We start from the raw sequence: 12658 nt of genomic DNA on the forward strand, positions 1-12658 counted from the left end.
GATAGTATAAAATGATCCGGGAACAGATGAGAACTCAGAAAGTTAAGCCTGTGACAGATCTCTGGCCTTGAGTGCATTAACAGGTTCCAAAAGGCAGCTGAGGAGCTCGATTTCTCTTTTTATGACTTTGCAAGACTGAAAGAACAGGCTTAAGGGCAAAATATACCTAAGGTAAGAACTCTGGAAGGTAATAAAATAGAATTTAAAGTAAATCTGTGGATTTAGGTCACCCAGTAGCCTATAAAACCATATCTTAAACAAGTGGCGATATGAGAATAGAATGCCAGTGCTAGCAGATTCATTTTTTTAAAGAAAAAATGACATCAACTTAATGTTCACATGTTTAAGGAAATATTTTTAACTCATATAAACAGATAAAAAAATCAGCAAAAAAGACACTATAACAGACCTAGCAAAAATATTAGACTGCAAAAATGTGCACAGCTCTACAGATATGGCAATGTCAATTACTTTCTGAAATAGGAAAAAAAACCTTGAAACTGTCCAAAAATAGGAATATACTAAAGATGACATGGAATTCTTGAAAAGTTGGATAGAAATCAGAAATCAAAAATAAAAATAATTGCAATTAAATTTCCACCTGAAGAGGGGTTCCAGTTCTGCCAAGATGAGATAGCCCCATTCTTCTTAGCTTCATCAGTTTATAGTTAAAACTCCTTGGAAAAATTAAATAAATAATTGTGAATCTCAAAATTAGAAAGGATTCTTAAGGAACCCCAGGACATGTAATGATTTCCCTACCTTTCCTTATTGCCCACCACCCCATAGACAGCACACTATATAGGCCTATAATGCCTAATGATCAATAGTCACTCTCAAATGAAGCTTCATAAAAAAATCTGTATCACTTAGCGAAAGATCAGGAAAAGAATATCTAACATAAGTAAAGGTTATTTCGTTTTTTTTTTTTTGTACTACAAGCTATATTCAAGTGAAACAACAATTAAAAAAAAAAAAAGCTGCATGCACACATACATGTAGAGCTTGCCATTGCGTCATTAAGGCCAAGCGGGGGCTATCTGTTATATGTCTGGCAGGTACAAATACATACAAATACATACATATTTTCCATTAAATAGCAAAGTGTTTAATATAACCTACGGTGCTGGCAATAAGTCAGTGAAACACAAGAAAATGGATGAGAGCTCCCAGTGTGCAAGGCAAGAAAAATGTAAGCAGCACAGTAAATAGAATCAAAATTCGGATTCTGGAACAGAAAAATTAAATTAGGTATCAACGAATAAAATATGGGATTTAATAATAATTTATTAGTATTTTTACATTTATGTATAATGTTAACAGTAAGAGAAAATTAGTAAAATAAATGAGATCTAGTTTTGCAGTTTTCTCTAATTTTAAATATACTTCAAAAATTTCCTAAAGTAACCAAATTGAAATTATATAACTGGAAAGTACAGTAACCAAAGGACTTTTTAAAATATTTATTTATTTATTTTTGAGGCAAATAAAAGAACGAGAGGGTGATTCAGAGAGAGAAAAATATCTTTCATCTTTATGCTTCACTCCCCAAATACCTGCAACCATCAGGGCTAGGCCATGACAAAGCCAGGAGCCAAGAAGAACATCCAAGTCTCCCATGTAGATGTCAGGGACCCAAGTACTTGGGCCAACATCTGATGCCTTTCCATGAGCATTAGCAGGAATAGTCAGCTCTTGAACCAGCACTATGGATGCAAGTGTCACAAGCAGTAGCTTTACTCACTGTGATTATAACACCTGCTCCAATAACCAAAAGTTCTTAAAAAAAATACTAATTGGCTTGGTTCAATAATAGAGTGACAATGAAAAGGGATAGACTTGGTAACTTGAAAATGCATTAATATATAATTTATACAGCCTGAACAAAAATACTGGGATAGACTGAAAAAAGTAAACAGAGTTCCATACAATTTAGTACTCTATTAAAAAATAGCTAAGAGAAAGGCAGTAACAAAGATATAAATCAAAAGAAACTATCCACAGTGAAGCATAGAAACATTAAAAGGAGAAAATTAGAATAGAGAAGATGCGAGAAACAGAGGGAAAATTGAGACTAAGATTTTTTTAACTGAAAAAGTGGAGAAAGAAGTGAAGAAGAGGAAATGCTTGAAGAGATAATGCCTGAAGAATTTTCCAGACAAGTGAAATATGATAGTTAACAGATTCAGAATGAGTTTAAATTCAAATGAGTTTAATTTAAGATAACACTTCATTACAAACATCACAGGAAAGTAATTTAAAAAGAAAGATAATCTAAAATGGATAATACTGACAGCCGACTTCACTGCAACATTGCAAGGTAGTACATAGTGGAATGACACATTAAATAGCCTGAAAGTAACAATTCTACAATGCTGAAAAGAATTTTAAGAAGTGAAGGTAAATAAAATCACAAAATCTGGTAGAACTTCTAACTTTCTAGTGAAGCAAGCAAGAAAAACAAATTAATAATAAATATAAATAAATATCTTGGCACAGCTCCAGACGTTGCAGCCATTTGAGTAGTAACCAGTGGATGGAAGACCTCTCTCTCTCTCTCTAACTAACTCTACCTCTCAAATAAACAAATAAAAGCTTCAAAAATTTAAGAATAACAAACATAATTTGCCTCTTTGAAAAGACTATTAAAATTAATAAATATCCAGTAAAATTCCATGAGAAAGATTGCAAATAAACTTTCTTTTCCAAGAAAAGGGAAACTTCTCTTTAGATCCTACAGACATTGGAATTAAGTAATAAGATATTAATGAGTATTAATGCTGATAATTTTTTAAAGGATCTTATTGTTAGTTATTTGAAAGGCATCACAGACACAGAGAGAGAGGGACAGAGAGATACAGAGAGAGAGAGAGAGAGAGATCTTCCACTTTCACTCCCCAAATGGCTGCAATGGCTGGGACTGGGACAGGCTGAAGCCAGGAGACAGAAGCTTATTCCTAGCCTCCCACATAGGTGCTGGGGCCCACACACTGGGGCAATGCTCTGCTGCTTTCCCAGGCATATTAGCAGGGAGCTGCATCAGAAGAGAAGCTTCTAGGACACAAACCAGTGCCTGTATGGGATGCTGGTGCTTCAGGTGTTGGCTTTATCCACTGTACCACAGCACCAGCTCCTATGCTGGTAAATTTTAAAAATCTAATATGCATGCTCCAAGAAAATGCATTTTAGCAAGAATGAATTAAGAGATGATAGGAATATTGAACATTCCAATATTTAAGATTCTTAATAAGATACTTACCTAAAATGCATTAAGGAGCAGGTATTAGATTAGCTTGGGCCCCTGCATCCATGTGGGAGAGCCAGAAGAAATTCCTGACTCCTGGCTTTGGATCAATGTATCTGGGGAATGAATCAGCGGATGGAAGACCTCTCTCTCTCTCTCTCTTTCTCGCCTTCTCTCTCTCTCTCTCTCTCTGTCTCTGCCTCTCTATAACTCTGCCTGTCAAGCAAATAAATAAATCTTTAAAAAGTGATTAAAGGTATTAGCTTAAAAATGAAAAAAGTGAGTTTTTGGTTTTTTTATATTTGGAACTATGATTATTTACATCAGAGATTGGAAATTGCTTTATGTTAGGAGAAATACAATAAATAATTTAGATTTTGGAGCCATGTGGTTGTTGTTGAAAATTTTTAACTGTATAACATTATTGCAACTATACAAATGATCATGGTTGTGTTTCAATAAATTTTATTTATGAAAAACAAAGAGCAGTCTCCAGTTTTACTCCAGCTCTACATAATTTGTCTCCCCTCAACAAAACTTGACAATTATTTTATTATTAATTATAAGAGATTAATAAATAGTGAATATAAATCCAAATACAAAATAACTACATTTCTCAATGTGAGAAAAAAGATAAAAATATTTTATGAACCAAAATATAATCAATATAAATATAACTATAAACAAATCTGGCAAAAATAAACAAAGACTTCATTAAATTAAATGGTTAATTTTATTGAAAACCATTAGTAAACACCTAAATAAATTTATTCCACATACTGTTTGTGGATTAAAAAACTCAATATCTATGATTAGTGGTAAATCTCATAAGAAAAAATAAGTACTTTTTGAGAAAAACTTAACAAATTGATTTTATTTTATGTGGAATATCAAATTCTCTAAAGGAACCAGAGTAATTTAGAGGAAGAAAAGAAACTGAGGCCCTTGCCCTATCAAATATCAAGCATTTATTATAATGCTATCTTAACTTAGTATAATATTGATGCAAAGACTAAACCATGAAGCCACAATGGATTCCAGAAACAAACCCACATGTATACAGACAATGTAACTTATAATTAAAGGAAAATTGCATGTTATAAATTCAATGATGTGCTGTTGGTATATTGTACTACCTAGACTTTTATATTAATAAATATAGGATAGTAGTAAAAGAATTTTCTCTATAATTCCATGAATACCAATACATAACACTTCATCTGAACTAAAACCAAATGATTGTGGGAAAAATTAAACTTTGTTTAAAAAGATTTTATTTATTCATTTGAGAAATAGAGTTACAGAGAGAGGGAGAGACAGAGAGAAAAGTCTTCCTTCCGCTGGTTCACTCTCCAAATGGCCACAGTGACTGGAGCTGAGCCAATCTGAAGCCAGGAGCCAGGAGTTTCTTCCACATCTCCCACGCTGGTGCAGAGGCCCAAGCACTTGGACCATCTTCTACTGCTTTCCCAGGCCATAGCAGAGAGCTGGATGGGAAGAGAAGCAGCTGGGACACAAACCGGCACCCATACAGGATACTACTACTGCAGGAGGAGACTTAGCCCACTACACCACAGCGCCTGTCCCAAAATTAAACTTTTCATGGAAAACTATGTCATTGTTGTGATAGGCATCACAAGTGACATTTACTGAATATATTGATAATGTATCCAAAATTAAGATGGATGATTTGTGAAAACTACCAACTAAAATCAATCAAATGCACTTCATGCCCCTTTATATCAAACAGCTTCTTTCCTGTCAAGGACTCTGGGTTACCAACTTTGTTGTTTATCATCCTCCTTAAAATGCTTGGGCAGAAGAGGTCTTCATCAAAGTAACAGATACATCAACTAACAACTTCACATCTCTGCAGAATCTCATCCCGTCTCACTGGGGTTTTTGTTTTACTGTTTACTTCTTTAAGCAAATGAATCACAATACATTAAATCACCTATTAGACAACCAGGGCCATTCTAATAGAAAATCACTCATTAATAGTTACCTAGATGTGAAAAATAAGGTTGATGAGAAGCATCTCTTCCCTAATCCACCACTAAAGTCATTCATAAATCAAGTGTAATGACACATTGTTGCAATTCTATGTCATTGCTTTTTACTTATATGGATATTTAAATGCTTTAATATCCATCTGGAAATACAGCTCATAAATTTTAACATTTAGAATTAACAGTCCTGTTTTTGTTACTACATAGAAAAGATTTATAGAACTTTTACTTTTTGAAGTTTTACCTCTTTAGCCTCATCTCCACATAAAAGTATTTTTGTTATGTATTAGTGCTGAATATGTGTGTCTGTGTACCTTTTTAAGAAATTAACTAGAAGACATGAAGACCTCTGTTGGATAACAATTGCCTGTGGAATACTCATTAGCTTTATAACTCCCAATTGTCTCTCATGCCCCTTTACATATATATAAGCACATATCTTTTTGTGAGAATTTGGTTTAGCTATGTATAAGAGAGAAAGCTGAAGAACAATAAATTAACAAATAAGAATGTATTTGTCTCTGAAGTGACAGTCCACTGGCGAGTGTTATAGAATTAGAGATGGTTACACAAAGTTGGCAGGGTCCTGGGAATCGTCTGGGCCACCACTCTTCCATCCTGAATGTGTGCCCTAGACCACAGAGTCCATGATGCTTCAGGTCTGGGCAGCAAGGTGAAGACAAGATAATGAAAAAAGGTCAAAATAATTTAGTTGGACATCAGACACACAGTATAGTCAGTATTTAACTTTTGCAGGTATACTAAAGGTACTCATGAAATTAGATAGAGGGCAGTAATCTAGAAATGCATTTGGTCTATGTTCTCTGTCACTTTCTCCCCACTCCACCACTCTCTTGGCTTGCCCACTCTCACTCTCTCCTTAGTTTCAGGAAACTGAAACTTGAAAGCTGACTTGACTTATTGTGAAAACTGCCTTACACAGTGAAGCCATAAATCAACCAGCAGCTTTAAATTCTGGACAAGAATGATGAAGCTGAGCCATCTTCCCTTTGACTCTTCTGACTTGGAAGTTGTTTGGCCTTTTTTTTATGTTGGGAGATATTTATGTTCCCTTCTTGAACTGACTTGGAAATCACGTTTGTTGCCAGTAGTCATCAGCAGCATTTCTGAACACAAAGAATCATTCCAGACAATTCATTTGGGAACAATTCTAATATTTTCACAGGATTGTGTATTATCCAACAAATATCCAGACATATATTTCATTTATACCTCCTTTTACCTTTTTATTCTTCTTCCTTCCTCCCTTCACCTCTGTTCTGTAAATGAGCTAAGGCTATGTATTATTTAAATACAGATTTGACCATATTGATGTTTACACTCAGAGGTTCCCAATTAGGGAAGTACATTATAATCTCCTGGAGAATGCTGTTCTTTTTTTCCAGAGGACATTTTGCCATTTATCAGTTAAGCTCACCAAATGTTCTTGCATTAAAAACATTATTATAGGACTTCTGTTATTTAATCCAATGGGTTCCAAATGCCAGTCTGTTACAATAATAGGTAAACAAGAGACACATAAAATAAGAAATATTTGGGGGCCTGTATTGTGGCTTAGCGGGTAAAGCTGCCTACTGCGATGCCAGCATCCCACGTGTGCACTTGTTCAAATCCCAGCTGCTCTATTTCCAATCTAGCTCCTTTCTAATGGCCAGAAAAAACAGCAATGGGTAGCCCAAGTGTTTGGGCCCATGCTATCCATATGGGAGTCCTGGAAGAAGCTCCTGGCTCCTGGTTTCAGCCTGGCTCAGACCCAGCCATTGCAGCCATGTGAGGAGTGAATCCGTGGATTGAAGATCTGTGTTTCTTCTTCTCTCTTTGTATCTCTAACTTTCAAATAAATAAATAGACCTTCAAGAAAATCACAAAGCTTACACATGTTCTCACCACACATGCACACATATAGGTGCACATAGATAGAAAAAGAAAAAGGTATGAGTTAATAGATCTGTTAGTTTGACTGTGGTGATTATTTCACAGTGTAAGTGTTTATCAATCAAGTTGCATATATATAGAAATATATAGAAATTGTATTTGTCAGTATCTCAGTAAAGCTGGAAAAATCCTTGGATGGACGTGCTGGCTTTGACCACTAGCACTGATGCACTTACTCCAGAGCTTATTTCTTTCTTCATTGTTTGAAGTACTTTATAGCAATTAAATTAATACTTAGTTATATACATTTATTTCTAGATTTATTTCATAAATATCAATTGAACTATATCAATGCTTTTACTCATGCATTTTCTTATAAAATGTACAACAAGACTTACTCAAGAGGATGTAGGTGATCAAAAAGCTATGGAGAATCCAAAGCTGTATTAGATTGAACTTTCTGATCCAGAGAGTAAAAGTCCTAGGTCCTAAGAGAAAAAAAAATGATTACTTCTTTTGGAAATCCCATCCCGGAGACTTAAGAGAAGGCTTTCTGTGATTTTCTCCATCCTGTGACACTGGTGGAGAATCTAGACACTTAATGATTACTGTAGGGTCTATGGCTTAATGAAAAGTTTTAAGTAGAGACACGAGGGTATTTGCATTGGGAGTGAGAATGGGAAGAGGATTTTCTCTGCTCAGAAACAATTCTCCCATTCTGTTGATTATCTCTTCACTCAGATGATTGGTTCTTTTGCAGTGCAGAAGCCCCTTAATTTGATATAATCCCACTTGTCTATTTTTGCTTCTATTGCCTGTGCTTTAGGGATCTGTTGCCTATATCAGTGTCTTGATCTGTTACTCTTACTTTTTCTTTAATGTTTTCATGGTTTCTGGTCATAAATTTAGGTTTGATTCATTTCAGGGTAATTTTGTGTGGTTGAGAAGTAGGGGGTCCTGTTTTACTCTTTATATATAATATATATACTTTTTGCACATATGTGTGTGTCCAGTTTTCTGAACCCTATTTATTGAAAAGACTATCTCTTCTCCATGTTAGTTCCTTGTCAAAGAAAAGTTGCCTGGGGCCAGGTATTATTGTTTAGCAGGAGGTTAAGCTTCCCCTTCGAGTACCTGCATTCCATATCAGAGTGCCTGTTCAAGTCCTGGTTAGTCCACATCTGATCCAACTCCCTCCTAAAGCTAAAGGCATCACAATTCCTGACTTCCATGCAATTATTGCTTATAGCCATTGCCTATATTTCCACTAAACTAGGGTTGCTTTTTTTTTTGCTTTTTACTTGCTAAACTTCTTATTTATGAAGTGTTAAGAGTTCTTGCTATGATGTAAATTTAAAATGGAATCTCAAAAACTACAAAATAACAGAAAGGGGGAATAAAAAAGGATAGGAGAAAGAAAGAAAGAGGGAAAGGGAGTGGGGGAGTGAGGGAATAGATTTATATTTTTAGAGTTGTATCTACAAACCATATTGAATCTATTAAAACTAATTAAAATCTTAAAAATTTAAATATAAAATACCTTAATTTCAAAGCATACTACAAGATTATGGTAATTAAAATAACATGGTAATGCCATTAAAAGCTAGCACATAGATCATTGAAACAGGATACAGAGTCCAGAAATTAATCTACATACATATAGCCAACTAATTTTTGAGAAAAGTGACCAGACCATACATTGGAGTAAGGATAATCTCTTCAATAAATACTGCTGGCAAAACTTGATGCATATTATGTAGAAGAATGAAATTAGATCTATACCTCTCACCATATAAAAAATCAAATCAAGATGGATCAAAGATCTAAATTTAAGACCAGAGGCTATGAAGTTGCTGAAAGAAAATATAGGGGAAATCTCCAGAACATTGATGTAGGGGACGACTTCTTGGATAAGATAAGACCCCTGAAGCATAGGCAACAAAATCAAAATTAAACAAATGGGATTATGCTAGGTTACTTTTATAAGAAAAATTATATTAATGGCAGACATTTCTTCAGAAACCTGACAGGCCAAAACAGAAAGGAATTATTTAGTCCAATTTCTGAAACAAAAGAATTTCCAGCTAAGAATAATTTACCCAGCAAAGCCATTTTTTATCAATGAAGGAGAGATAAAGGCTTTCAAAATAAGCAAATCAGTTCTTTTTTGAAACTTTGGAAGAAATCAGCAGCGAAGCCATCCAGACCTGGACTTTTCTTTGTTGGGAGGGTATACATTATTGATTCAAACTATGTCTTGGTTATTGGTCTCTTTAGGCTTTCTATGTCTTCATGACTGAATTTTGTAGATTGTATGTATCCAGAAATCTATCCATTTCTTTCTAGATTTTCCAGTTTGTTGGCATATAGCTGTTTATACTCATTCTGACGATTCTTTTTTAATTTCTTTGATATCTTTTGTAACATCTCTCTTTTCATCTCTACTTTTATTGATTTGGGTCTTCCCCCATCCCATTTTTATTCTTAGTTAGGCTAATGGTATATCAGTCTTGTTTAGGTTTTCAAAAAACCTGCCCTTTGGCTGGCGCCGTGGCTCTCTAGGCTAATCCTCAGCACGCGGCACCGGCACCCAGGTTCTAGTCCAGGTTGGGTTGCCGTTTCTGTCCTGGTTGCTCCTCTTCCAGTCCAGCTCTCTGCTGTGGCCCGGGAGGGCAGTGGAGGATGGCCCAAGTGCTTGGGCCCAGCACCCGCATGGGAGACCAGGAGGAAGCACCTGGCTCCTGGCATCGGATCTGCACAGCACACCGGCCGTAGCAGCCATTTTGGGGGTGAATCAACAGAAGGAAGACCTTTCTCTCTTTCTCTCTCTCTCACTGTCTAACTCTGCATGTCAAAAAAAAAAAAAACTGTACATTTTAGAATCTTTTCTTTATGTTTTACTGTTGAAACCTTGACTATAATGTGCCATCTGAAGATCTTTTCCTGTCATGTCTATTAGGAGTTCTATGTGCTTCCTGTATTTGAATGTCCCTTTCTTTCTCTGAATTAGGAAAGTTTTCTGCTGTTATTTCAGTAAATAATCCTTCTAATCCATTCTCTCTTTCCATACCTTCAGGAACTCCCAAGACCCATATTTTAGGTCATTTGATAGTATGACATAAATCTCAAATACTGTTTTCAGTTTTTCTGTATTTTTATCTGAGATATTTCCAAAGATTTGTGTTTTAACTCAGATAGTCTTTCTTCTGCCTAACCAAGTCTGTTGTTATGGCTTTCCACTGTATTTTTATTTGACATATGAATTCTTCATTTATGGTATTTCAATTTGATTTCCTTTCAATATTTATATATATCAGCAAAATTTTTCTTTATTGAGTTTTCTTCTCATTTTTGAGTAATCTTATGATCAATCTTTTGAATTCCTTTTTAGGCATTTCATCAATCTCTTTGTCTTCAATTTTTAATATTGAAGTATTGTGTCCCTTTGGGTAGTTATATTGTCTTCCTTTTTCCTTGTTCATGTTTCTCATATTTCTACATTTATTTTTAGGCATTTGTGGAACCACTTGGTTTTCTTATGGCTTTTGTTTTGAAATGTGCCTCCGTGGCTTAGTGGAGATCTATTCCGTCAGTGGCTATTCTGGGTGGAGCCAGAGAGCTCCAGTCAGTACTCAGAAGTGGAGCAAGCGTCCAGAGTACACATAAGTCAGGTATGGTAAATCTCCTCTATTTTTAGCAGGGCCAAGTAAAAGCTAGTGAGATGGGATCTTCTGACAATATTCTGGCAAAAAAGCACCAGGAACATATCAAAGCTTGCACGGTATCACTGATTGCATATGTACCTATTTCCTGTAATTTCATTTCTACTTAGGTTATGAAAGTAGCTTACAGATGGGTCCTCATTATCTTCATTTTTAATTATCAATAATTACCCAGTACAGAGCTAGGATTTGGGTGAATATTCGATTAATCAATGAATTATTTTCTTTTTTACATCACTACCCTACTCTGTAATTGAAATGTGTTGTCACATAGAGAAAACGGTTTAGATTCATGAAGCAAAAATTTCTAGCCATTAGCCTTGATAATCACATAACTGTGTAAAAGGGAGAAATTTATTGATTATCTCTTACCAACAATGTTCTCATCCTTAAAGGAAAGATTAAAGCTACTCACTCAGTTTATGATTAAATGGGATAACATAAATACAGTTGAAAGCCCATCAACTCACACAAGCAAGTGGCTTAAGTGTATTTAACTTAATATTTAATTAGAATATACAGTATTCTCAAAAATTTTCATACTAAAATGTTTTTGTTTTTTATTTTTTATATCTTGTTTTATTTGACAGGTAGAATTATAGACAGTGAGACAGAGAGACAGATAGAAAGGTCTTCCTTCTTTTGGTTCACTCCCCAAATGGCCACTATGGTCGGCACTGCGCCAATCCAAAGCCAGGAGCAAGGTTATTCTTCCTGGTCTCCCATGTGGGTGCAAGGGCCCAAGCACTTTGGCCATATTCCAACCTCCACTGCCTTCCTGGGCCACAGAAGAGAATTGGACTGGAAGAGGAACAACCGAGACTAGAACCCGGTGCCCATATGGGATGCCGGCACACAGGCAGAGGATTAACCAAGTGAGCCATCGCACCAGCCCCATTGCTTTTGATTTTTTAAATATTTATTAACACCAGAAGGTAAGCAAAAACTATGTTTGTATACATGGGTGCAACAAAAGAAATCTTTCCTTCAGATTATTTTTCTTTTCACTTCTTTTTTCTCATAATACACTAATTCCATATATTTTACCTCAGGCAAAATCTGGAACTAAAAGTATTTATTTTATCTTCTAATAAGATGATAAAATTTGAGAAAAAATAAAATATATATCAGTTATCTGGTTAAATGACTAGGTGTTTATTCCATATCAAATTTTGACAAAAGACAATTATAAGTTAAACATTTTGTTACTATTCAGCATATGAAATTCTTATGAGGTTAGATCTTTTAAGTTTTAAGTTTCATAATACAACAAAAAAATCTTGAGGTACATATTTAAAACATTCTCTCGTCAATTAGTGATTATTTGCTATTTTATACATAAAATAAAATATTATTTTGATTGTTTGCTCTATAGACATGGTGAATTCTCCAGATGTTCATTATTATATATTTTTAAAAATTTTTTTAAGGGTTGCAACTTCATGCATTTAATATATACAGATTTGGAAATATGAGGATTCTCCCCTCCCCCACCCAGTGCCTTCTCACCCATACTCCCACCCTTCTTTCTCCTACCACTTCCTTTCAGATAATTTTTTAACTCATAGAATTAACCTTATAATAAGAAAAGAGTTCATCAATTAGTATGAAGTAAAAAGAAAAAAAGAATTGTTCCTCGACAGTCAAGGCAAAGGCTGTTCAAAATCAATGAATCATAAAGTATCACTTTTGCTCCTATAAATTTCATTTTAAGAACTCTTTTAGTTACCATAAATCAGACATCATAATGGTATTTGTCTTTTTGTGACTGGCTTACTTCGCTAAAT

The 12658-nt window shown here is 34.8% G+C and overlaps 1 long non-coding RNA gene across 3 annotated transcripts in view; it reads left to right on the top strand.

The window, feature by feature from the left end:
- Nucleotides 1-4300: 4300 nt before the first annotated feature.
- LOC127488665 (uncharacterized) overlaps nt 4301-12658 on the top strand; it is a 56411-nt gene continuing 48053 nt past the window's right edge. For 2 of the 3 annotated variants that reach the window (XR_011386632.1, XR_007916428.2), the window contains exon 1: nt 4304-10820. This is a non-coding gene — a long non-coding RNA (uncharacterized lncRNA). Of the gene's footprint in view, nt 10821-12658 lie in introns of all 3 variants that reach the window. The other variant, XR_011386633.1, reaches the window with a different exon arrangement.

The sequence above is a fragment of the Oryctolagus cuniculus genome, chromosome 2, assembly GCF_964237555.1.
Source record: "Oryctolagus cuniculus chromosome 2, mOryCun1.1, whole genome shotgun sequence".
Classification (NCBI taxonomy): Eukaryota; Metazoa; Chordata; class Mammalia; order Lagomorpha; family Leporidae; genus Oryctolagus; species Oryctolagus cuniculus.